At 39.3% G+C, this 26,433-nt stretch overlaps 2 long non-coding RNA genes across 2 annotated transcripts; one reads left to right on the top strand and one right to left on the bottom strand.

The window, feature by feature from the left end:
* Positions 1-69: 69 nt before the first annotated feature.
* On the bottom strand, positions 70-25,678 carry LOC143689460 (uncharacterized). The gene is made up of 3 exons (XR_013178794.1): positions 25,634-25,678; positions 12,115-12,281; positions 70-2,228 (listed from the first exon to the last, which is right to left on the bottom strand). It is a non-coding gene; the product is annotated as an uncharacterized LOC143689460 (long non-coding RNA).
* Positions 8,979-13,575, top strand: LOC143689461 (uncharacterized). The gene is made up of 3 exons (XR_013178795.1): positions 8,979-9,020; positions 9,126-9,201; positions 13,508-13,575. It is a non-coding gene; the product is annotated as an uncharacterized LOC143689461 (long non-coding RNA).
* Positions 25,679-26,433: the final 755 nt, after the last annotated feature.

Below are 26,433 nucleotides of genomic sequence, written 5' to 3'. Positions count from 1 at the left end.
TATTGAATATGTATATATATATATATGGAAAGTGGATACAATAACAATAAAAAGCCACCATATTAGTTATCTATTGATGCATACCAAATTATCCCCAAATTTAGCAGCTTAAAACAACAAACATTTACCTTACAGTTTTTGTGCATTAGGGGTCCAGGCACGACTTAGCTGGGAGCTTTGGGCTCAAGATGGCGCATGAGAATGTGTTGAAACTGGGGCTGCAGCCCCATTTGAAGGTTTCACTGGAGGAGGATTCGCTTATAAATCCATGCATGCGCTTGTAGGCAGGATTCCGCTTCCTGCAGGCTGTTGGACTGAGGATCTCAGTTCCTCCCTGTCTTTTGGCTGGAAGTCTTCCTCAGTTCCTTGCTGTACAGGCCTCTCTCTAGAGCAACTCATTCTTTTCATTACCTACTCTTGGAAGTGACATCCCATTACTTCTGCCATATCCTATTCAATAGAAATTGCATACATCTATGCAGCCCACACTTAGAGGGAGCAAATGCCAGGGGATGTGGCTCGTGGGGCCTCCTTGGGACCTCCTTGGGGCCTCCTTGGGACCTCCTTGGGGCCTCCTTGCCACAGCACCTCCAGGGTTGGTGTGAAGATGAAAAGAAACAATGCCTGACAGTACCTAGCAGAGTGTTTGACACGGTATTTGGCCCATACATGGAAGATCTTATCAGTGTTGTCGATTTCTGTTCAGGTTAAGCATTAAATGCCCAACAAATTTATAGTGAGGTTTCAGTGAAGCCCTTTGTCCAAAATGTACTAACACATCCATTTACATATTTATCTGAATCCCAGGGTAGCACTAACACAGGAGTAGCCCCTGCCAGGCCATGAGCTGGGCTGACTCTGCCTTAGCTGTGGTCACCCTTGGGACAGTTCACCATTCCCTCAGTCATGAAGTATTTATCAAGCACTTATATGATGGGGACCCTGGTAGCAATGGGGGAGCCAGTGGTGAACAAGGCAGGCAGACCTGGCCACTGCCTTCACAGAGCTTACAGATGAGTGGGGCATTCAGACAGAGAAATGGCAATTTTAGCCATTTCTGGGGGCTTTTACTCCTAGTTACAAAAGTTGTATAAACGTAAATAAATGCTCCTCTTTCACTACCTCAATAATTAGGGATAAATAGGGGGGATTATTATTTATTATATTTAATTTCAAAAATATTTAATTTAAAATATGTACTGTATCATATTTATTAAATTTCCTGACACTAACTGTGCCCTCAGTCGGGAAGAGACGGGTATATTAGTTTCTTGCTATCCTCATGGGTTTGGGTTCATAAAAGAGGGGCTGCCTTCATTTTGTAGGACAACAGAGAGGACAGAGCTAGGACACACAGAAGTTTGTCCTTATCCCATGCAATCCATTATTCTTCTTTGGAGAAGGAGCTGTATAGTCACAAAAAGTATATATGCCTCATGTGATTGGGAAACCATGTGACTGAAACTCTCTTTATCTAGGGTGTGGGTATACGAGGAAGAAAAATAAATAAACAATGGTGGGTATTGGGACATGGGACATCTTGGGTGTTCTTTTTATTCTTACATTTATTTTTAGAGTAATGAAAATGTTCCAAAGTTGATGGTGATGATGAATGCACAGTTATAGGATGATATTGTGAACTACTGATTGGACACTTTGGATGATTATGTGGTTTGTGAGTATATATCTCAATAAAAAAGTATATATTCCTGCATTCAATAGCCATTTTATGAATAATAATCAATTGCTATTTTAGGATGCCAACCATGGCCTGTAAGTTGTAGATAAAGGAAAGAAACAAACTGTGGATCCTACCCTTGAGAAGTTTAAAATTTCTTCCTAGAGACCAGAAATACCTATAATGGAGAGGCTAGCAAGAGCCCAGGCTGTGTATTCTGCTGAGATTCAGACATATCAGGCACAAAAAGCAATCTGGTGAAAGGGTGAAAGGTCAAATTGTCATTCTCATTAGCCATTGCTACAATTAACAGAAAACCTGACACAACAACCTAAACGAAAAGGTACCTATTATCTTGCATGAAAAGAAGTTTGGAGGCAGCGCAGTGCAAGAGTTAGATCATTGTGGCTTACGGACAGTGCTAAGGGCCCAGGTTCTTTCCATCTTTCTGCTCCATGTTCTCTCAGCATGTTGCCTTTTGTCCTCAGTTCTCTTTCCTAATGGTTTCAAGACGGCCACCACAGCTCCAGACTTCACCAGCCTTTCATAACTGCCCTGAGAAAGAGACAAATTAGCATTCTTTCCTCAAAGATCTTGTTTTTCCGGGAAAAAAAAAATTTTCTGGAAACATCCAGGAAGATTTTCTTTCTCTCATTGGCCAGAGTGGCATCTCCTGCCCATCACCAGCCAGTCACTGGCAAAGATTGCCTTTGATCAGTGGTTCTCAACCCTGGGATACTGGAAGCCCCTTGCACGTGGCATCCACCTGAATGAATTCTGATTTTTTGAGAGGAGCTTGGGTATCAATGGCTTTTAAAAGGTCCCAGGTGTTTATCTACCTTGTCAACAAACGAGTAGAGCATATGGAATAAAAATACATAATAGGGGGAACAAATGCTAAAATAAATTTAGTTTAAAATGCTAGTGATCAATGAAAGTGAGGGGTAAGGGGTATGGTAAGTATAATCTTTTTCTTTTCTTTTCTGTTTTCGTTTTATTTATTTTTCTATTGTCTTTTTATTTCTATTTCTGAATTGATGCAAATGTTCTAAGAAAGGATGAAGATGCAACTAAGTGATGATATTGTGAATTACTGATTATATGTTTTAATGTTTTATTTGGTTTGTTAAATTTCTTTTAATTAATAAATAAATTTTTTTAAAAAAAGGTCCCAGGTGAAACTATTGAGCAAAGAGAGATGAGAATCGTCAGATTCTCTGAGGCAGGGCTGGAGCCTGAGAAGTAAACAGCTGTCCCAATAATTGAAAAAAATATTTTCTTGTCAAAAAAAGAAGAGACTGCCTACAATGAAGGCAATCAATACTCCTGTCAAGATTCTAATATTGCAATAGAATCAATTTATAGGGTGTTGAAGGGTCTCCTGGAGAGAGTTTATCATAAAAAATGGAAATCACTGGATATGACTAGCAGTCCAATAACCACGAATTAATCATCAGAGGTGATGAGGATCTTTCTCTGGATTTCATAAAATGTTGATGGTTCTCACCGTGAGACCGTTGTGTTTTTATTTGTCTATTCCGCAGATGACGGTTAGGGTGCATAAAGATGTGTGTAGCCATGGTGATCGCTCTGCATCCTCACTCCCCACCCCCAGGAGTCTGCAGTCACCAGGTTGGGACCCCCTACCACCAAAGTTCAGAGTAGGAAGATATGGGTATTCTGTAGTAGTCGTTCTAGGAATCACTGCAGGCTGGAGTCGTTATAAAAGACATCACACAGGAGCTGGGATTTAAGTCAACCTTGAAAGCTGGTTAAAATTTGGGCAGTTGTCAGGGAGAAAGCATTCCAGGTAAGAGACAAATGGGAAATGGGAAGGGATGGCCCTCCATCCAGCAAACAGTAGGCCAGCTCAGCTGAGAGGAGCAAAGGACAGCATGGACGAGTTGGTAGGTGTAGAATTAGGGTGCTGTATTTCTTTTCAGGCCTAAAAAGTGTGAGTTTTGCCTCCTAAGCAATCAGTGCCATTGGTGACTTTTGAACAAAGAAGTTAGGCTCTGAGAGCATGCACGGGGCAGCTGGATAGGCAAGTAAAAGTCTCTACCAGAAGCTGTATGAATGGGTCCCTGGAGTCAGTGACAGGCCACATTTGGAAATATTTATATATATATGAATTAAGTTATGTGCTTACTTTAAGTGGAAATTGATCCTCATATTAAATGCTTTCTGAATCCCTCTCTGGATCTAAATTTCAAAGTGTGCATTATCTCAATTCATTGTTCTCCAACACATGAATTAGGATCTTTATCTGATAGATATGTCTAGCCCAGCATAAGGCATAGAACAGAAAAGGACATCACACATAATGGGCTTTAAATAAATCACAGGGACAATAGAAACGAACTAAAATCACTCAACAAGCAGAGAAACAGGACAACGGAATATAATTACAAAGCTCAAAAGTTCTTAAAACATTTTAGACATTTTCTTCTTACTCTTAGGATTCTCATTTTCTGTGTGAGCAAACAGGCACGGAAACATAGGCTTCGTATGAGGCATCTACTTAAGAGTGAATTGCTCCAGTGTCTTTATGGAATGAGATGCGGGGTTATTTATAATTAAAAACAAACCTCAGTACAAAAGTAACCCCCATCTTACGTAAACTCTATGGTGTTGCAATTTAAGTTACTAGATAAATATTTTTAGCACCTCCTCCATGCCAGGCACTGTTGTAAATTCAAGTTTTGTCACAGGGCCCTAATTTTCTCCTTGTAACATTTACACTTAATAGACATTTAATGAAGACCTACCAAAATGCAGAAGCATAATCTGTAACCAATCATGTTTTCCTGAAAAATAGTGACAAAACCTCATTTAGCAAGCTCTAGATCTCACAGAAAACAAAAAATCAACAATGGCATTGTGTGTTTATAACCAATATACATACACATAAACATACATGTGTAAAATATAAGTTCTAAAAAATATCTATTCTGATATAAGCTCTGTTTATTTATATTAAAGACCAACTCTGCTGCAAATGTTTTTTCCTTAGTCTCCTTCAGATATTAGATATAAGTGGTATCATGAATTTGTAAGGTATATTCTTCCATAAATGTTATGCTACAGTAAGCTATATGTATATATACTTTATATATATATAGTAAGCTATATATATATATTTCTATATATATGCTATAGTATGTGTCCTTTTATATTTTTAAATTAGCCCTTACTGGACTAATTGTAATGTTTTCTTGCACTAACACATGCCTTTTTTTCATTTATGCAAATCTCAGCAAAATCTCATTTATTAGTCAGCCTCACTGCATAACAACCAACCCCCAAACCTTAATAACTTACATCAACAATTTATTTATTTATGATATATGTAGGCTTTAGATCTTTTCTGGCTCTGTTTCATACGTTTTTTCATCCCAGGATGCAGGTGAAGGAACAGTCTCTTTCATGGAAGTGCTGTTCTCTTGGAAAAGGGGAAAAGCACAAGAAACCAAGCTGACTCTCACAATCACATTTAAAGCTTCTGCTCAGAAGTGGCAGATACCATGTCTATTCACACGATATTGGCTAAAGTAAATCACAAGACCAAGCCTGACACTGGAGCCCGCAAATAAATCCACCTAAAAGAAGGCTGACATGCACAGGGAGGTATGCGCCTCTTAAAGGGGAAGGAGCAAATAACTGTGAACCACACTATAATCTACCTCAGTAACCACTTTGCCATTCCAAAATATTGAGGAACTCAGTGCATTTTTCAGGAGCTATTCTTCTGTCCATTCACTGAGGTGTGGAACATAAACATTTTCCAATATTGGCACACATAACCTCAGGGAAAGGAAGTTCATCATTCTTAAGGGGGCTAAACTAAACCCAGTATTTGCTGAAAGAGCACAGATTTTTAATTTTAATAAATAATTATAAACCACATTATTACAACGCTAGGGTTGACAAAAGATTGCTGTTGTTTATTCAGCATTATGCTGGCAACTATCGAGTGCCCAATTAAAAAAAAAAATTTCCCGAAGTTCAAAACCAAAAGAAGGGAAAGGAGTGGATAGTATTAACGCTAACACTGTTGCTTTAGAATTTATTTACTTAGCACTTCCACATGCATAATAATTGCAGAAATGATGAACATAGCTAAGATCTGCTCTACTTGGGAATTAGAATTAGGAAAGGCAGGATAATACATAATCTTATATGAGAAGTAAAATTACAGCATTCCATGCATTTTGCACGGACCTAAATTATTGCAGGTATTCATTTATACTGTTTTTTTAGGAAAAGGTGGGGCCTGATGCCGTCTTCACTCATTCATTCTGTCTTTCACTCTTTTAATATTTTTAACTACCTGCTACATGAAGGAACCTATAATTGCCACTTATCTCTGAATTTTCACTGTATCTAAGGATTTACATTCAGTCATAGAGCACAACTTATTTTAGATTTCCTGCCACAAACTCTTTCCCCTTATAATTCTTCATATTTTCTACACTTGGCAAATAGCACACATTTATGATGTGAAAGCTAATAGGAAGACTTTCTAAAGATCCGCAAAACATAGTTAACTAGTAAGATGATTACTTCATTGCTCAATCAGTGGTCCATAGAGATTAGATAGATAGTGGTAATAGAGAGATAGACAGACAGATAGAGAATACATATTTGGTGTAAGAAAGGAAGCCCAGGAAAAATAGTTTCAGCACCATGCCTAAACATCATTGTACCCACTTCAGATTGGAGATAGTTTTCAAACCAACAATTTAGACAAAAAATAAAGAGCTGTCCCATCCAAATAAATGTCCATTTGAACATTGTTTCATCTTAACTAACATGCAGTGCAACATTATGGAATTTTGTACAATGGCTAGCATATTATAACTAGTTAGTAGATGTTTAAAAATTAGCTTTGCATTCTGGTCGACCAAGATGGTGGTTTGAGCCAGCATTCTGTTCCCACACAGAAGCTTTAAACAACAAACAAGCACTGGCAGAACCATCTTTCTCAGACCGCCAGAAAATAGTCAAAGGATTGCAGCAATAGGGCAAGTCTTGAGTCAACGCTTGCGCTCCTTCCTCGTGGCACCCTGGCTTGCCCTTCCTCCATCCCTTCACTGGCCCAGCATAAAATTGGCTGGTGCTTCCAGTGTAGGTCCCTGTTCCCAGGGCTGGAGGGAGCAGAGCAACCCTTGTGCATGTACTGGGAACAGGTATGTCTGTGCCAGCGGAAGGAGTTGATAGGCCACCCTCCCAGAAATTACCCTGCATGTAGAAGAGTGTTTTACACCTTCTACAGAACACTGTAGGATGGTCAAATAGCAGCTGCCTGGGGTAAAGGTTTGCTGGTTGTGGGACATACATTCAGTGCCCAGGACCATGAAGGAGCACTGTTTCCAATGGAAGAGGGGACATTCAGATATGCATAAACAGGGGAATTCTAAGGCCGCATGTGCATGCCCAGGACAAAGACGCATGAGCAGAAAAGACTGGAGAAGATCTATGCTTCTTCCTTGGGCTATTCTCTTAATTTATTGTTAAATTAAGCTCTGAAGGAGAGTGCTTGCACAGATCAATCTGCAAAGACTGACAAAGATGGTTTTCATTCTTTTTCTTTTTCTTTGTTTGGTCAGTTCCTGATGTTCAAGAAAATCTTTGTCTTAACATTAGCTGGATACAGGCCAAGAGAACAGATATCTTAGTGTCTAAATTTCAATGATAACACATTAAGATATTAAAATGCCCAGGTGTGGTAGTTAGATTCAGTTGTCAACTTGGCCAGGTGAAGGTATCTAGTTCTGTTGCTGTGGACATGAGTCAATGGTATCTGAACCTCATCTGTTGCTAATTACATCTGCAGTCGGCTAGGAGGCGTGCCTGCTACAGTGAATGACATTTGACTTAACTGGCTGGTGCTTAAATGAGAGACTCAATGTAGCGCAGCTAAGCAGCTCGGCATTCCTCATCTCAGCACTCGCAGCTCAGCCCAGGCCTTTGGAGATGTAGAAAGAAGTCACCCCAGGGAAAGTTGTTGGAACCCAGAGGCCTGGAGAGAAGACCAGCAGAGACCATCCTGTGCCTTCCACGTAAGAAAGAACCTCAGTGGAAAGTTAGCTGCCTTTCCTCTGAAGAACCAACAAAATAAATCCCCTTTTATTAAAAGCCAATCCATTTCTGGTGTGTTGTATTCCGGCAGCTAGCAAACTAGAACACCAGGTTACAACAAAAAATCATAAAACATATGAAGAAACAGAAAATGATGGCTCATCAGGAAAACAACTGCTGACCACAAAGAGAATACCAATAAAGATACAGAAATCACGAAAAGGAACCAAACTGAAGGTCACAGTAACAGAAATAAAAAATTTCCTAAAGGGCTCAGCAGTGTTTTGGAGCTAAAGAAGAAAGAATCAGTGAACTTGAGATAAGATAATTAAAACCACTCAGTCTGAGAAACAGAAAAGAAAAAAGAATGAAGAAAGGTGACAGAACTTGAGAGACCTGTGGGGCATCAAGCTTACCAATATATGCATTGCAAAATCCCAGAGGAAGAAGGAAGAGAGAATGGGGCTGAAAGAATGTTGAAAGCAACAATGGTTGAAAATTTCCCAAATTTAACAAAAGGCATGAATACATACATCCAAAGGGATAAACCCAAACAGACATACAGTGAGCCATATGATAATCAAACTGTTGAATGTCAAAGATAAAGAGAGAATTCTGAAAGCCATAAGAAAGAAGCGATGTGTTACATATAAAGGAGCCTCGATAAGATTAAATGCTGCTTTCTCACTGAAAACCATGCAGGCAAGAAGGCAATGGGATGACATATTTAAAGTGCTGAAAGCAAAAAACAAAACAAAATACCCTGCCAATCAAGAATCTACTCTGGCAAAACTGTCTTTCAAAAATGAGGGAGACACTAGAACATTCCCAGACAGACAAAAGCTAAGGGAGGTTGTCAGCCCTGGACTGGCCTTACAAGAGATGCTAAAGAGAGTTCTGCAGGTTGAAAGGATTTCAACATTCATTGCAATAAGAAATATGAAGGAGGGTGTCCAAAAGGTGTGCTGAAAATGTTCACAGATGCTATTTGCACATGCCCAGCAGCAGGCCTGGGGTAAACAATACTTGATCTCTATTGGTAAAACTTTAACATAAGATAAACTTGCTGACTGCAAAATGTATCACATGATTGCCCTGTGCATGATAGGTAATATAAACAGTGTCAGGCCAGCGGAAGGTCCGAGGGTTCAGGGGCCAGTGTGGGGATGTTTCTAGTAGATCAGCCAGCTGCAATGCGCCCTGGATCCTGTGGCTTCCTGCCACCTGCTTTTGCTAGTCTTAGAGCACTGGAGTAAACCAGGTGAGAGGCTGTAAATCAGCAACATCCTTCAGTGGAATCTGAAGGCATTTGGTGACTGACCAACTTTTTTGAATCGAACTGACTGACTTTGAATTCTCATTACAGTTGCTGCCAGGAAATCCTGAAGACTAGTCATTGCCAAGATAACGTTTTTTGACCCAAAGAATCCTAAACAGAAATGGTCAGTCATAGAAAGTGAATCTTATAAACCAATTGGGAGAAGAAGAAAGTTTACCAATAGGGAAATAGCACGTGAGATTTCTGAGGACACGATTTATCTGTTATCAAACACTGGCTTTGATATAGGAAACAGTTTTATGAGCATAAAAATCACTGGAGACTTTAAATATTTTTATCTCATGTCAGTTCAAAATCCACAGCTGTTAACATTTTGAAAATTTCAGGGTACTAAAGAAATATAACTTCGGAATATAAGTATTTACATTTACATATCTGAAGGTACGTATTTACATGTACATATTTGAATACCTGATACAACCTCTTACAACTGACCAGGGTGGATGCAGGTAAGTCAATCATACTTTATCTATTTTTAATTTACATAGAACTGAGCCACTGCAGAACCTCACATATCCAGAAAATAGCTCAGAAACAAGGAATTAAAAACATAAGAACAAAACTTAAGAAATATTTTTCTTATACCTATATTTTTCTCATAGGAGAAATAGCCCTCAGACCCTCACTCAAAGTATTTATGCCTATTGTACACATGGTTGTAACCAGTATGATTTTCTCACTTCTGTGTCCACAGCAGTTCAGAAATAGAAAATTAAAAGTGGAGAGAAGGCTTCTTATGGATGTATACTCTAACAAGAAGTAATTATTGGCAGCCCAACAAAGGGGGAAACAGAAAAGTATGAAAAGCAAATGGAAGAATTTTTTAAAGCACAGTAATTTGGGACCACTTGTGTGCAGGCAAATGTCCCTATCTACTTGAGTTTTTATTATACAATAGTACAATTTTATTATATAATAATATGGCAATAGTATTAAAATTGAATATCATTATGATGACTTCAATACCAAAAAGAAACCAATAAAGTTAAATAGCTCCCAGACTCTTTTAAGAAAGCAGGAGTAATTGAATTACATTTTAGAAAGTTTTCCACCCAAAATATATTTGATTTTTTCCTCTCCTCCCCTCCCCTCCCCTCTCCTCCTCTCTCCTCTCCTCTCCTTTCCCTCTCTCCCTCTCTCCCTCTCGCTGTTTGGTGCTTTGAAGGACAAGCTCTCAATTTCATAGAAAACCCAGCTCTCCAAAATGGCTACTTCTCCAAAGAAAGCTGAGGTTTTATTATGATGCTTGTGCTACTATGTACCAGTATGTAGATGTGGGATTATCATATATTATATGATTGCTATTTTTAGTTCATATCCTTTAAAAATAGTCTTTCATTTTTCCAGTTTTTGGACAGCTGAACTGCTGTTGAAGATGCTGTTACTTGAAAGAAGAAATGAAAAAAAAACAACAAAAAACGAATGGAGGGGATTATAAGGAGAGGAAATGTCAGAAAGAACATTACATCGTCAGTGCAGTGAGGGGGAAAAAAGGTTTCTTTAAGGCACATACAAAATTTCACTGTCTCATTTATCTTTACTTTTAGCCCAGCTCACAGACAGGCCTCTAAAATCTCTCACTGTCACCAAATGTCCTTTAAAGTGATGAAAAGCTGAAAGAAAAATCTGTCACCTTCCCATATGAAATAAGAAATTTCGAGGCATTCAGATCTTCCTATGGAAAGAAGTCTAACTACGGCAACTATGAAAGCAAACCTTATCAAGTGCGTGCTTCCTTTCTTCCCCACACGTGGCACCTCTCCTCTCTCTTTCACTCCCTCTCTTCCTCCTTTGTAATTTAGGGGATGTATAATAACTATAATAGCTACCTATTGCTGAGGGCTTCCTATCAGCCAGCCACTGAGCTAACGTGTTATACTTAATTCTGTCTGGAACACACCCCTATAAGGAAACTGAGGCTCAAGGAATTTAAGTAAATTTTCTGAATGACACAGCTTGCCAACAACAGAAATGGGATTTGAAACCAGGCCACTTATTAACCACTGAGCTATACTATATCCCAATGAGATTTAAACATTCATCACTGTAAATGACCCTCTTTTTCCCAAGGGGCTACGGTAGGTTGAAAAAAATGGGAAAATCTGGCCAGAAAGGAGAACCTTCCTGTACTCTTAATGAATCGGCTGGGACCTCTGTGGTCTTTTCATAAGGGGCATATAACCTCTTGAGTGAGTCACATGAAACACAGAATGCCAGGGCTTGGGAGAGTCCTTGGGCCTAATGTGGGAAGATGATACCATGCTGTGATATTCTTATCTGAATGTTTCTCTGTTCACTCAGAAAATACCAAGTGAAACGTTTACCATTTTATCCCATCTTTTAAGTAGTAAATCCCCTGTGTGCAAATCACACTTGACTTTGTCAATGTCCTCTGTACATACGCCACTGCCATTCACACAACAGGTGCTCTACTCTTTATGGTGACAGTCTGGCAGTGGCTCTACTCTCGATTTCTTTAAGGCTCAAGGAAGCCCTGAAGATCCCACTTGTACAGACATTGGGCCAACTGATCACAGAGTCCCCTACTTTCTCCTCTTTTGAGGTACGTACACAGATAAGGCAACTGGAAAATAGAAATGTGTAAATGAGAGAGAGAGAGAAATTGACTTTGGATATTATCAGCCTGTCAACCTAACATATGGAGAAATATAGCAACCATTGATCAAAATATCAATCTGTCAGCACTTAAACAGAATGTTAAGCGAGTACTAAGCAGTACAACTGTATAACAAACCAAGCCTCTTGGACTAACATAATTTCCTTCCGAGACAAAATGGAGGATTGATGGAAAAGCAGGCATGAGACCACAAGCAGAATTCAGCAAATGTTTTGCATCCATGAGTCAGAGAGGCCTGGCTCCCAGGCCTGGCTCTTAGGTACTTGCCCGTGATTAGCACTGCACCTCTCACTCCTTGGGGGGTGAGCCTGGGCAGTTGCGCGCAACCATTCGGAACAACTTGCTCCTTCACAAACACCCAGCACACGAGCTTCTCACCTTCGCCAGAGCAGGTATCACTTCTCATTGCAGTCCCCAGGTTTGTTGAGATTCTAAGTGCTTTGTATATATCTGTTGATGAGTTAGTCATTAATGCTTAATAATACAGGGTTCAATCATAATTCTCCACTGCCCTTCAGTAAAGACAACACATCGAGTCCACATTCCTGATTTAGAAAGAAAAAAAAATTCATCATTTTAAGGGAATGTATGTGAATATCGTAACCATCAAGTTATTCAATATTTCTAATATTAAAAGCAATACAATACTCCTTAGTAGAAAATCTATAAAATGGTGAAAAATGTAAAGAATCAGAACAATGCCCTATAATCTCATAATCCCACCATCTAGAAATAGTAAGTCAACATTTTAGTGTATTTATTTTCTATTTTTTCATCTTTATGTAATAGAGATACATGCATTTTTAGAACTTATAATTATATGGAATATATGATTGTGTATCTGCCTTTTTCACTGGATATTAGAGGCACAGCACTTTCTTTTAACAATAACTATTTCTGAAAACGTGATTTTTAATATCTGCACAGCATTTGATCATACGAATGGGTTAGGATTACTTAACCATTTCCTTACTTTTGTATATTGAGTTTGTTTCCAATTTTTCCTATTTTATAAATAATGCTTCAGTGGACATATTTATTCATAAACCATTCCACACACTTCTGACTATTTTCCCAAGATAAACATCTAGAAATAGAGTCATCTGGGTGTGGAATATAAACACTTATACAGTTATTGTTATACATTTCTTAAAATTCATTTTAAAACATTTAAGAATTACGATCTAAAGGAAGTTATGGAGAGAAACGACACTTATATTTTGTTTGTTTTTAGCCCTTATTGACTCATTTACTTGACCCCAGAAGAGTGTACGTATTTGTCATCTTTAGAGTTTAGAATTCATCCTGCTTATCAAGTGTTTCCCTTGGGTCTTAGGAGAACTCACCCTAGAGATGCTTCTGCTATCGGTGGTATGTGCTGCCTCATCCACATTCGGGAGCCTGTGACCTTTGGTTTAAGGACACTGTGATGGACCCTGCTTAGAATCAAGAATTTCTCACAAGGGGTTGGTTTCAAGGCTAGAACCGTCACTAAAATCAAAGCTCTGTTGTCTAAAATGGCAAATCAAAATACAAAGAAATGTCGATTCCTTTGAATTAGAAATCATATATCACTTCCTGACCCTTTGAATTTCCCTTCTGCTCATCCCAGCATTCTAGCAAATTTCAGGAATATAAAAGGACATGTTCACCACGGAAAATGTTGTTCATTCCAAACAACTCAATACTGGTAATTTTTAGTATGGTATTTAATTATATGCAATTATAACCTGAAGCTGAGACTTCTTTTAATTTTATTTCTTTTGTCTAGTAAAAACTCGGTGTGCTGTTTACATTTAAGAGGTAGCCAGCAACATGATGATCAAAGGACACAGCGTGATGAAAAATTGGCAAAGGACTTGAATAGACATTTTTTCAAAGAAGGTAAACAAATGGCCATAAAAGACATGAAAAATGTGTGACATCATTAGTCATTAGGGAAATGCAAATTAAAATCACAATGAGGTACCAGTTCACACTTACTAGGATGGCTATAATTAAAAACAAAAAAGAAAGAAAGAAAATAACAATTGTTGGAGAGAATGTGGAGAAATTGGCAAACTTGGACATCGCTGGAGGGAATATAAAATGGCTCAGCTGCTGTGGAAATCATCTTAGCAATTCCTTAAAAAGCTAAACATAGAATTCCAATGTGACCCATCAATCCCTCTTCTGAACATATATCCAAAAGAAGTGAGAACTGATAGTCAAATACATCTGCATGCATATTCATAGCAGCATTATTCACAATAATCAAAAGGTAGAAACAGTCCAATGTCCATCAGTGAATAAATGGGTAAACAAATTGTGGCACCTACATGAAGTGGAATATTATTCAACCAAAAAAAAAAAAAGAGTGAAGTATTGATACATGCTAGAATGTAGATGAACCTTGAAAACTTTATGCTAAATGAGAGACGTCAAACCTAAAAGGTCACATATTGCATGATTACATTTATATGAAATGTCCAGAATAGGCGAATCCATAAAGACAGAACACAGATTGGTGGCTGCCAGGGGCTGGGGGAGGAAAGAATGAGAGCAGTTGCTTGATGGGTAGCATAGTTTTTGGGGGGAATGATAAAATATTTTGGAACTAGATAAAGATGGTGGTTGCCCAACACTGTGAATGTAATAAGTGCCACTGAATTGCTTACTTTAAATGGTTACTTTTATGTTATGTGAATTTATGTAAAGATTTCTAATTGCATCATGGCAGCTTTTTTCCCCATTTTTTCTGAAAATTCACTTTGTAGTGTCTACTCTGTTGTGTGAGCATAGGTTCTATTCATGTTTATCATAAATACATTCCTTCCCTTATCCCTTTTTAGGTAAGTTGAATTTAATTATTGTAATAGAGATGTTTTCTTCTCATTATACTTTCCCATGTCTTCTTTTCTGCTACCTTACTTTACTTTTCTTTTTACTTTGTCTTCTGTTATACAAAAATTCTGAAAAATTTATGTAAAATAATTTAATTTATATATCAAATATATTCGCACATGTCTGGAACTTAGGGGTATGGGTGCCCCTAGCTGACAGAATCAAAGAAAACATTGATTCAGCTGGGACCCTGAGGAGTCTTAAACACAACTCCCTCCTTTGAGTAAGGACACAGCAGCCCAGGGAAGTAGAAAGACCGGAATAATTACTGAGATTTTGGGCTCATCATTTAATCAAGTGTATGGAATAGGAATAATAATTAACATAATAATTAACTTCTGCACAGACCTCTACAATTCTAGGCTTTTGGCAAATGAAACCTCCTGTGCTCTGTTTCCCTCCAGGAGACCCTTATGGCTGATTTTATATCTGGTATTATTTCATTTATTGGTTGTTGCTGATGACAGTGACCTTCACCTAGAGCCTCAGAAGGAAGGCATTGAAGATGAATTCATTCATGAAACAGCAGGCTACCACTTTGGGTAGGCTGGCCTTAAGTGGAAAGTACATCTTTCCCTGAAAGATAAGATTCAGCTACACATGAGTGGCAGAATCACAGTATCAATGGAATTTTCAGACAAATAAAAAAGTTGTAACTGGTCACATCTGTCACTTGGGGCTGCAGGGACCCAGTTAGATCTCAAGGTTGTGTCTTTCATTGTCCAAGGGTAAAGTTTCCCCAAAGAAGGGATTGGATCTGGCATCTTTGGCAGTTGCACCTTTATGGAAGATGATGATGAATACTTAAATGACATCATAAAATAATGTTAACAACTCATCTGAATTTATATTCTCTTATATATAACCCTTACTCTACAGCTGAAAAACAGAAAGTGCCCAGAACAGAACAGAAAGTGAACAGAAAGTTCACTCACATGTTCAACATTCATTGGGCACTTTCTGTTTTTCAGCTGTAGAGTAAGGGTTACAGAGTAAGGAATAGAGAGGAGAAGAGGCATGGTCCTGCCTCAGAGTGCTTCCAGGCTGGGGGATGCATCTGTCCAGCCACGTCTACAGGAGCCATTGGGCAGCCATCTTGAATTCTCGGAGAGCTGCGCTTGTCTTTGGAAATGATGGCAGAGTTTATTGTGACTTATTTGCAACAATCGCTGCAATGACATTTTCGTATATGTAATGGGCTTTTATAGCATCATGCATTTACACTTTACTGGGGGCTTGATACATCCATACCCTTTTCTCAGCAGGGACAGTAAAATGAACCGGTCATTTACCTTTAAATGGCAGGCTACGGTTTAGATAACTGTACTCAACGATAAATTGGAAAAGCCTCAGAACCTTGAGCTCCAGAGTGGGGCAGAGATGGTTAACATAACATGGAATGTGTTTTCAGGGGGAAGAGGACAGAACAGCCTAAAGTGGACCTTCAAATAGGTGTCATTTAATGTGTCCCTCTCTTTCATCTTTATGTGTCTATAGCACATTATCCTTCATCCTAATGTCTTTTTCTCCTTGTTCCAGTGAAGCGGCAAAGAGAGTAAAAGTGCTGAGCTCCTGCTGTAAATTAGGTGCCATTCAGAGCCCTCCTATCCATTTGGACCACTCACCATTCATTCTCTGCAACAGGAATTGCAGTGGCCATCCTGATAGATCCTGTGTTGCTACTATTAATTGAATCTGAATAGCCTACCTGTTAAAGCTTTTATTTAGGCAGCAGAGTGAATATCTTGTTTCCACTTCAATCATTTTCATTAGAAGTCTCCCCCCCACCCTGCTGCCCAACGAATATACAATCATGAAGAATCCAGTTCAGCCTATGTTCACTGTTCCCACTGGCATCACTGGAAGGTTGGAAAATAATAATCCCAAATGGAAGGGTACAGACTAGTCAGTCCCCTGTACTCGGTGCTGCTCACCTGTGCTGCAGCTTCTCTCCCAAAGGCAAGCAGGGGAGACAGGCAGCTCCTGCTTATTCCAGCACCTGTTCTTCCACCACCATGGGGTGCTTTTCTGTTGATTCTGTATGATGTCCAGCCTTACCCAATCTCATGAATGGAAAATTGGAGTAGACCCAACCCCTTCACAGAGAAAGTGAGAAGAAAAACACTGCAGTCCTCAGGCAAAAGAGGTGGATCACAATAGGAGCCGTCTTTCTCCCAAGTAGAGAGAATTTAGTAACAAAATAAGTGCCTAGTCAAGACTCTCAGTTGCAAGTAACAGAAATATAATATATTAGCTCATGTATCCCCCCAAATTCAGGGATTGACTTAGGAATAGCTGGTTCCAGATGCTCACATAATGTCTTCTGGAATATTCTTCAGTCTTCAGCTTTGCCTTGCTCTCTCTTGAGTTCACTGTCAGGCAAATATTCCCTATTTGCTGACAAAATATCCACCAAAGTCTACAGACTAACTTTCTATCAGTTTTACCACTAGAGGAAAGAGAATTTATCTTTCCAAATACCTCTAATTTAATTCTGGGGCCAAATGTCTTGGCTTTGATAGGCTTAGCCTATAGCATATGTTCATTCCTGAATCAATCAGTGTGCTTAAAATTCTCATTGGCCAGACTTAGGACATGAACCCATTCCAGTGACTAGGGATAAAAGCAAACCAATCAGCTCCATAGGATCTAAAGGTCAGGGGGAAGTGATTCTCTAAAAGAAAACTTGAGTGTTTTCCCCACTCCTAAGAGTGGAAAGTGGCAGCGCTCCATCCTCCCACAGAAGCTTTGAATAATCCCAGGGCTGACAAGACACATGAGCAGAAAGGATAAGGGAGAGCTTTATACTTTGGCCTGGAGCTATTCACTAAACTTTTTGTATGGAGCATACTTACACTGGTCAATCTGCACTTTAGTTTGTTAAAGCTGCCAGAATGCAACATCCCAGAGATGGACTGGCTTTTAATAAAGGGACTTACTTGGTCTTCAGAGGAAAGGCAACTGGCTTTCCTCTCACTTTCTCTGTTACATGGGAAGGCACACAGTGGATGTCTGCTGGACTTCCCTCCTGGCTTCTGGGATTCAATGGCTTACCCTGGGGTGATTCCTTTCTGCATCTCCAAACGCCTGGGTCTGAGCATCAAGTGCTGAGATGAGGTATGCTGAGCTGCGGAGCTCTCTTCATTTAAGCCTCTGGCTAATTAAATTAAATGCCTCTTATTGTGGAAGACACTCTCCTTAGCTGACTGCAGGTGTAATCAACCAGAGATGAATTTCACATGCTGATGATTTAAGTCCATGGCAACAGGAAAATGGGGCATCATCACCTGGTCAAGTTGACACCTGAACCTAACTATCACAATCTGTAAAGACTGGGAAAGGTGATTTCTTTTTTTCCTTCCTTCCTGTTTTTTTTTCTTTTTTAAATTAGTTCTTGGCATTCCAGGAAAGCTCTGTCATAACACTAGCTGGATACAAGCCTAAGGAATAGATATCTCAGAGTCTAAATTCCAATCATAATCAAAATATCCAGGTTACAAAAATACGTTTATAAAACATACAAAGAAATGGGAAGCAATAGCCGAGGCTAAGAAGAAGAGTAAAGCATGAGAAACCACTAATGTAAAGACCAGGCCTGGGACACACCAGAAAAAGGATTTTCTTTTAAATGGTCCTAAATATGATCAAAGAGCTAATGGAAAACATGGACAAAGAATGAAAAGAAATCAAGAAAACTATAGATGAGCACAAAGAGAATATAAATAGAGAGGTATAAATTATGAAAAGGAACCAAATAGAGCTGAAAACCACAGTATCAGAAATTTAAAATTCTGTGCAGGGATTCCACAGCAGATTAGAGTTTGCAGAAGAAAGAATCAGTAAACTTGAAGACAAGGCAATTGAAATCATCCATTCTGAGGAGCAGAAAAGAGAAAGAATAAAGAAAAGTGAACAGAGCCTGAGAAACCTGTGGGACATCATCAAGTATACCAACATATAAAGTATGAGAGTCACAGAAGGAGAAATTAGAGAGTAAGGGGAAGAGAGAATATTGGAAGAAATAATGGGTGAGAACTTCCCAAATTTAATGAAACATACACATCCAAGTATCTCAATTAATTCCAAACAGGATAAATTCAAAGATATCCACACCAAGAGATATTATATTCAAACTTTCAAATGCCAAAGACAAGGAGAGAATCCTGAAATTTACTAGAGAGAAGCAACATGTCAGGTACAAGAGAGGACCAATAAGATTAAATGCTGATTTTCAACAGAAACCTTGGAGGCAAGAAAACAGTGGAACAACATACTTAAGGACTGTAAGAAAAAAATTGCCCACCAAGAATTTTACATCCATCAAAATTGTCTTTTGGAATGAGGGACAGATTGAGACCTTCCCAGATAAGCAAAAGCCCAGGGTGTTTGTTACCACTAGATTGGCCCTACAAGAAATGCTAAAGGAGTTCTTCAGTTTAGCGGGGAAGAACACAAGAAAATAGATCAACATCACATAAAGAAATAAATATCTCTGATAAAGGGAGCTACATGGGCAATTATAAATGCCATTGTTATTCTATGTCTGGTTTGTAAACTCAACTTTTTATTTCCTAAGGACCTAAAATGCAAATACATAAACGGTAATGAAAAATCTATGATTTTGAACACACAATGTAAAAAGAAGCAATCTGTGAAAAGAACAGCATAAAAGTAGAGGGAGTGGGAAGGGGGATGTTACAAAATATTTTGTATATGCTATTGAAGTTAATATGGTGTTTTGGTTTGTTAGCAGCTAGAATACAGTATGCCAGAAATGGAATGGCATTTATAAAGGGGAATTTAATAAGTTACAGGTTTACAGTTCTCAGGAAGTGAAAGTGTACAAATTAAGGCACCAACAAGAGGTTACCTTCACTCAAGAAAGGCTGATGGGTCAGGAACACCTCTGTCAGCTGGGTATCACCTGGCTGGCATCTGCTGGTCCCTTGATCCTGGGCTCTGCTGCTTTCAGCCTCGGTTCCTGTGGAGGTTCCTCACTTTGCTTCTCCGGGGCTGGCTTTCATCTCTTTGCTTCCCTTGCCTCTCTCCAGGTTCTGGCTTGATTAGCATGTCATGGTGACATCTGCTGGGCTCCAGGCATCTCCAAACATCCATGTCTCTGTTCTTCAAATGTTGGCATCTGTGTCAGCTCTGCTCTGGTGTTTCTGTTGGCTCTGCTGTTTCTCTCATTTCTAGCTCTCTCTAAAAATGTTTCCTCTTATAAAGGATTCCAGTCAACTAATCAAGACCCACCTGGAATGGGTGGAGTCACATTTCCATCTAATCAAAAGGTGCACCCACAATTGGGTGTGTCACATCTCTGTGGGTATAATCTAATCAAAAGTTTTCAACTTACAGTATTGAACTAGGATTAAAAGAAACAGCTGCCCTCACAAGATTGAATCATAATTCAAACACGGCTTTTCTAGGGTACATAATATTTTCAAACCAGCACATTCCACCCTCTGGACTCACAAAAAGACATGTTTTATCCATAAACAAAATGGATTCGCTCCATCAAAATATCACAAAGCCTTAAAACATTTCAGTAACAATGCAAATACTTACAAAGTCAGAAACAATGTAAAATCTCATCAAAATTAGTTAGAGGCATGGTCTGGTCTAAGGCAAATGAACTTGGAATTTAACAGAAGAAATTTCCAAACTAGATGTGGAAAATGCAGTCTGGCTTCTCCTTGAAGCTTTCAGTAAAATGTGAGATGATAAAGATAAGTTGAGAGCTGAACTCTTAGGTACAAATAAAACCAGAAATTGGTGTTCTGGAAAATTCTGGGCTTCCAGAAAGTGAGACCCCTAGTTCTCCTCTGACTGTGGACCTGAAAAACTCAGAACAAGTCATCTGCTGACAATAAACAAAGGAAGAACAGTCATAGGATACATATTTCCATTTCTATAGGGAGAAATTGAAAGGTAAACAGGGGTCACTGGACCCATACAGTTTCAAAAACTTTCAGGGCAAACTCCATTGAATTTCAAAGTCTTAGAGTCGTTTCACTTTAAGGCTTTAAAAAGTGGCAGTCCCGCCCTTATCAAGGGCCTACATAGTGGCTTTGCTCTCCAAACACTGGGGTGGTTGCAATCTTGGGGGACATTAGGGAGACCACCTTCTTCTTGGCTCCACCCTCTCCAAGCTTTGGGGCAGCACCTGGGCTCTCTGCCATCTCTGGGGCACATGCTCAACCCCTCCAGAGCAATGGGGTGGCAACCAGGTTCACCCCATTCCTAGTTTATGTGCTCCACCCTCTCCGACGCCTGAGGTGACACAACTTTTCCTGAACAACAAAGCGGAAGGCTCGCTCTCTGCTTCCAGGGCAAACTCACCCTCTCCATGTGTATGGGTTTGTCTGCTGTTCTGGCCCAAGGTTTCCTGGCTCCAGACCTTAGCCTCCATGGGTCTGCCTCTGAAGATATTTTTCCTTCACTTTGTCTCTTTTCCATTCCTTTTAGTTCAGACTGGCCGTCCTTCCGTTTATACAGATCCCAAAACGCTCTTGTCAATTTTTCTATGCAATACACAGGGATCATGCCCATCACACAAAAGGACTTTCCACAAATCCTTTCTGGATAACTCCATCTCCAATCCTCGCTTGCCCTGCAATGGCTGACTACTTCCATGCTTGAATAAATCCTCACATGGGGCCCTAGTCACTGGGGTCTCACTTTCTGGAAGCCCAGAATTTTCCAGAACACCAATTTCTGGTTTTATTTGTTCCTAAGAGTTCAGCTCTCAACTTATCTTTATCATCTCGCATTTTACTAAAAGCTTCAAGGAGCAGCCAGACTGCATTTTCCACATCTAGTTTGGAAATTTCTTCCATTAAATTCCAAGTTCATCACTCTCAAATTTTGTCTTCCAGCTACAAAGAATGTCTTCCCTCCAGTTTGTAGAGACACATTCATCATTTCTGTCCAAAGCCTCATCAGAGGTTATCTTTAGTCCATATTTCTAACAACAGTCTCTTCAAAATATTCTAGGCTTTCTCTATCAAACTCCTCACAACTTTTACAGAATCTTCCCCTTATACATTTAAAAGGCCACTCCAACATATTTAGTATCTGCAAACTGCAGCAGCAACCCACTTCTCTGGTATGTGGGTAAACCTTTCAAGTGGGCAAAAAACATGAAGATATTTGTGTCTCATGTGAATGCTCACAGAGGGTGACTTCGACAGAGGAAGGTATTAATAATCACATGGATAAGATGACCTATTCTGTTGATACAAGTCCTCATCTTTCCTAAGTCACTCCTACCATTGCCCAATGGGCTCATGAACAAAGTGGTCATGGTGGTAGGGATGGAGGTTATGCATGGGCTCAGCAACATGAGCGTCCACTCATCAAGGCTGACCTGGCTATGGCCACTGCTAAGCGTCCAACCTGCCAGCAGCAGAGAGTCATACTCAGTCCTCCATATGGCACCATTCCCCAAGGTGATCAGCCGGCTACCTGGAGGCAGCTTGATTATATTGGACCACTTCTATCATGGAAGGGACAGTGATTTGTTCTAATTGTAATAGACACATACTCTGGATATGAGTTTGCATTCCCTGCACACAATGCTTCTGCAAAAACTACCACACATGGACTTACAAGGATGCCTTATCCACCGTCATGGTATTCCACACAGCTTCTGATCAAGGAACCCACTTCATAGCAAATGTGTGGGAATAGGCACATGCTCATGGAATTCCCTGGTCTTACATATTTCCTATCATCCAGAGGCAACTAGGTTGATAGAATGGTCTTTTGAAGACCCAATTACGGTGCCAACTAGGTGGCTATACCTCGCAGGGCTGAGGCAGTGTTCTCCAGGAGGCTGTGTATGCTCCCTGAATCAGCATCCATTGTATGGTGCTGTTTCGCCCACAGTCAGGATTCATGGGTGGGTGCAGGAACCACGTGGTAGAAATGGGAGTGACACCACTCACTATCACCCCTAATGAACCACTAGGAAAATTTTTGCTTTCTATCCCTGAAACGTTAAGCTCTGCTGGTCTACAGGTCTTACTTCCAAAAGGAGGAGTGTTCCTTCCAGGAGACAAAACAATGTTCCATTGAACTGGAAATTAAGACTACCACCTGGCCACTTTGGGCTTCTCATGCCACTTAATCAACAGGTAAGAAAGAGGATTACTGTTCTTTCTGGGGTGATTGATCCTGACTATCAAGGGGAAATAGGACTGCAACTATATCTGGAGGTAAAGAAGAGATTTCCTGGAATATAGGCGATCCCCTTAGGGTGCCTTTTAGCACTCCCATGCCCTGTGATTAAAATCAATGGAAAACTGCAACAACCCAATCCAGGCAAGACTACCAATAGTTCAGAAACTTCAGAAATGAAGGTCTGGGTTACCCCACCTGGCAACGAACCAAGGTCAACCGAAGTGGTTGCTGAGGGCAAAGGGAACATAGAATGGGTAGTAGAAGAAGGAAGTGATAAATATGAAATATGACCGTGTAACCTGTTACAGAAACAGGGCTGTGATTGTAGGACTATTTCCTCCCTGTCTTGTTATAAATATGTTTGCATTTGTATGTGAGCAAATATCTTGTTTTCCTCTTACTATATGACATAAGTTGTATTGTTCATGTTATAGTATTTAAGTCATGGATATGAAATTTAAGAGTGAATGTTACCTGAGGATTGGCACCCTATTCTGGAGAGATGTGGTGTGTTTCCAGTTGTACGCAGGACAGTTAGGCATTGTTAGGTGAAACATACATCTGTTATTGTGTTCTATTTGGAAATTAAGCATGTTTCAAGGTGATGTGTATAGCTGCCAGGTTGACAAGGAGTGGACTGTGATGGTGAGATTCTGGTGTCAACTTGGCCAAGTGATGATGCCCAGTTGTCTGGTCAGACAAGCACTGGCCTAACCATTACTGCAAGGGTATTTCATGGCTGGTTGTTAAACCAGAGGCTGGTGTATTCAATCATCAGTCAGTTAATTGCATCTGTGGCTGATTACATCTGCGATCAACTAAGACATATCTCCCACAATGAGATAATCCAGTCCACTGAAGGTTTATAAAGAAGAAGAGAGACTCATTCACTGCTTCTTCAACCAGCGAGCCTCTCCTGTGGAGTTCATCCAGACCCTTCATCGGAGCTGCCAGTTTCACAGCCTGCCCTGCGGATTTCGTACTCTTCTATACCCATGGTTGTCTTAGATACTGTGCTGGTTTAAAAGGAAGTATGCCCCCTAAGAAAAGCCATGTTTTAATATAAATCCCATTTCATAAAGGTAGAATAATCCCTATGCAATACTGTATATTTGAAACTGTAATGAGATCATCTCCCTGGTTGATGTGATTTAGTTAAGAATGGTTGTTAAACTGGATTATGGGATGACATGTCTCCAGCCATTTGAGTGGGTTTTGATTAGTTTCTGAAGTCCTATAAAAGAGGAAACATTTTGGAGAATGAGAGATTCAGAGACAGCAACACTACAAGCAGAGAGTCCACCAGCCAGCGACCTTTAGAGATGAAGAAGGAAGATGCCTCCCGGGGAGCTTCATGAAATAGGAAGCCAGGAGAGAAAGCTAGCAGATGGCGCCATGGTCGCCATTTGCCCTTCCAGCTGAGAGAGAAGCCCTGACTGTGTTCGCCATGTGCCTTCTCACTTGAGAAAGAAACCCTGAACTTCATCGGCCATCTTGAACCAAGGTATCTTTCCCTGGATGCCTCTGATTGGACATTTCTATAGACTTGTTTTAATTGGGACATTTTCTCGGCCTTAGAACTGTAAACTAGCAACTCATTAAATTACCTCTTGTTAAAAGCCATTCCGTCTCTGGTATATTGCATTCCGGCAGCTAGCAAACTAGAACAGATACCTTTATAAATCTCATATTTACAGATCTCTCCTGTTCATTCTGTTTCTCTAGAGAACCCTGATTCATACATATGGTATCAGATCAAAGGAGATTGTTATAGATCTAGGATGTTAAATTTAAGCCCCCTGATAACAACAAAAAAAAATTCTGAAAACTTTCACAGAGGAAAATGAGAAAGGATTCTATATGGTTCACCATAAGACAACTAAGCACAGAAGCAGGCTGTAATGTTAGAATCAAGGGGAAAATATATATGACATATATAAAAAACAGACAGCAAAAATATTGAAGAAAGTCCTGTATTATCATTAGATAGTTTAAATGCAAATGGTAGTTTAAATGTAAACTCTCCAGTCAAAGGACAACAGATTGGCAGAAAAGATTTTTAAAAGTATGATCAAACTATATGCTGCTTACAAGACACTCACCTTAATTCAAAGAAACAAGTAGGTAGAAAATGAAAGGATGAAAAACAAATAATTCATGCACACAGTAACCAAAAGAAAGCTGGGATGGCTATCCTAATATCAGATAAAGTGGACAGTAAGCCAAAATCTATTATGGGGGGAGAAACAAGGACACTATATACTGATAAAATGGTCAATTCTTCAAAAAGATGTAATAATTATAAATGCATACATATCAAACAACAGAATCCCAAATATAAGAAAATATTGAAGCAAATGTTGTCAAATTGGAAGAGAGAAATAGGCAGTTAATAGGAGACTTCAGTATGCCACTTTCAATAATTGGTAGAATATCTAGATTGAAGACTGATAAGAAATAGAGGGCTTGAACAATGCTACAAACCAATGAAACCACCTTCTCAAGTGCATGGAGATCACTCTCCAGAATAGACTATATGTTACTTCACAAAACAACCTCAATCAATTAAAAAGATTGAAGTCATTTAAAGGATTTTCTCCAACCACAATGGAATGAAGCTAGAAATAAATAACAGAAGGAACACTGGAAAATGTACAAGTATGTGAAATTTAACAATACACTTTTAAACAACCCATGTATCAAAGAAAAATCCACAAAGGAAATTAGGAAACATTTGGAGATGAAGAAAAACAAAAACACAACATACCAAAACTTATGGAGTGCAGCAAAGGGAGTGTTGGGGGGGATATTTATAGCTGTAAGTACTTACATTTAAAAAGAAGAAAGATCTTAAGTCAGTAACCTAACCATGCACCTGGAGGAAATAGAAAAAGAAGAGCAAACTAAAGCCCCAAATGAGCATAAGGAAGGAAATAATAAAGATTAGAGCAGAGGTAAGCGAAACAGAGAACAGCAAAACAATAGAGAGTATCAACAAAATCAAACGCAGTTCTTTGAAAAGATCAACAAAATCGAAAAACCTTTAGCTAGATTGACAGGAAAATAGGGAGGACACAAATAACAAGAATCAGAAATGAAAGGGGGAATATTACTATCAACCTTACAAAAATATAAAGGATTTTAAGATATTATTATGAACACTTTCACATGAACAAATCAAACAACCTAAATGAAATGGACAAATTTCTAGAAACACACAAATTGCCTAAACTCATTCAGGAAGAAATGGATCTCAATAGACCAAGAGAAGTACAGAGATTGAATCAGTCATCAAAAATCTCCCAATGTAACCTAAATAATTTTCTGTAGCACATAATCTAACTCAACCTGTCTGGATAGATCATTTAAACAATCCAAATACAGGGAGCCCAGAATAAGAATGAGGGCCTTTAATCCTGTATAGCTTAATGTAATGCCTGGATACATCCCAGAGTATATTAAGTAAATAATCAAAAAGTTTTGGCAAAGTCCTTGTGGGATGGAAGAAAAAATATGGAACTATTGAACTTTACCACTGGGGAAACCCCAGATACAGTGCCAAACATTAGGGACATACAAATCAATAGGCCAAGCTCTTAATATTGAGGCTTGCTCTTTATATAGTTGAGA

Source organism: Tamandua tetradactyla, chromosome 7 (assembly GCF_023851605.1).
Source record: "Tamandua tetradactyla isolate mTamTet1 chromosome 7, mTamTet1.pri, whole genome shotgun sequence".
Classification (NCBI taxonomy): Eukaryota; Metazoa; Chordata; class Mammalia; order Pilosa; family Myrmecophagidae; genus Tamandua; species Tamandua tetradactyla.
This window is presented reverse-complemented; position numbering and strand designations above follow the sequence as displayed.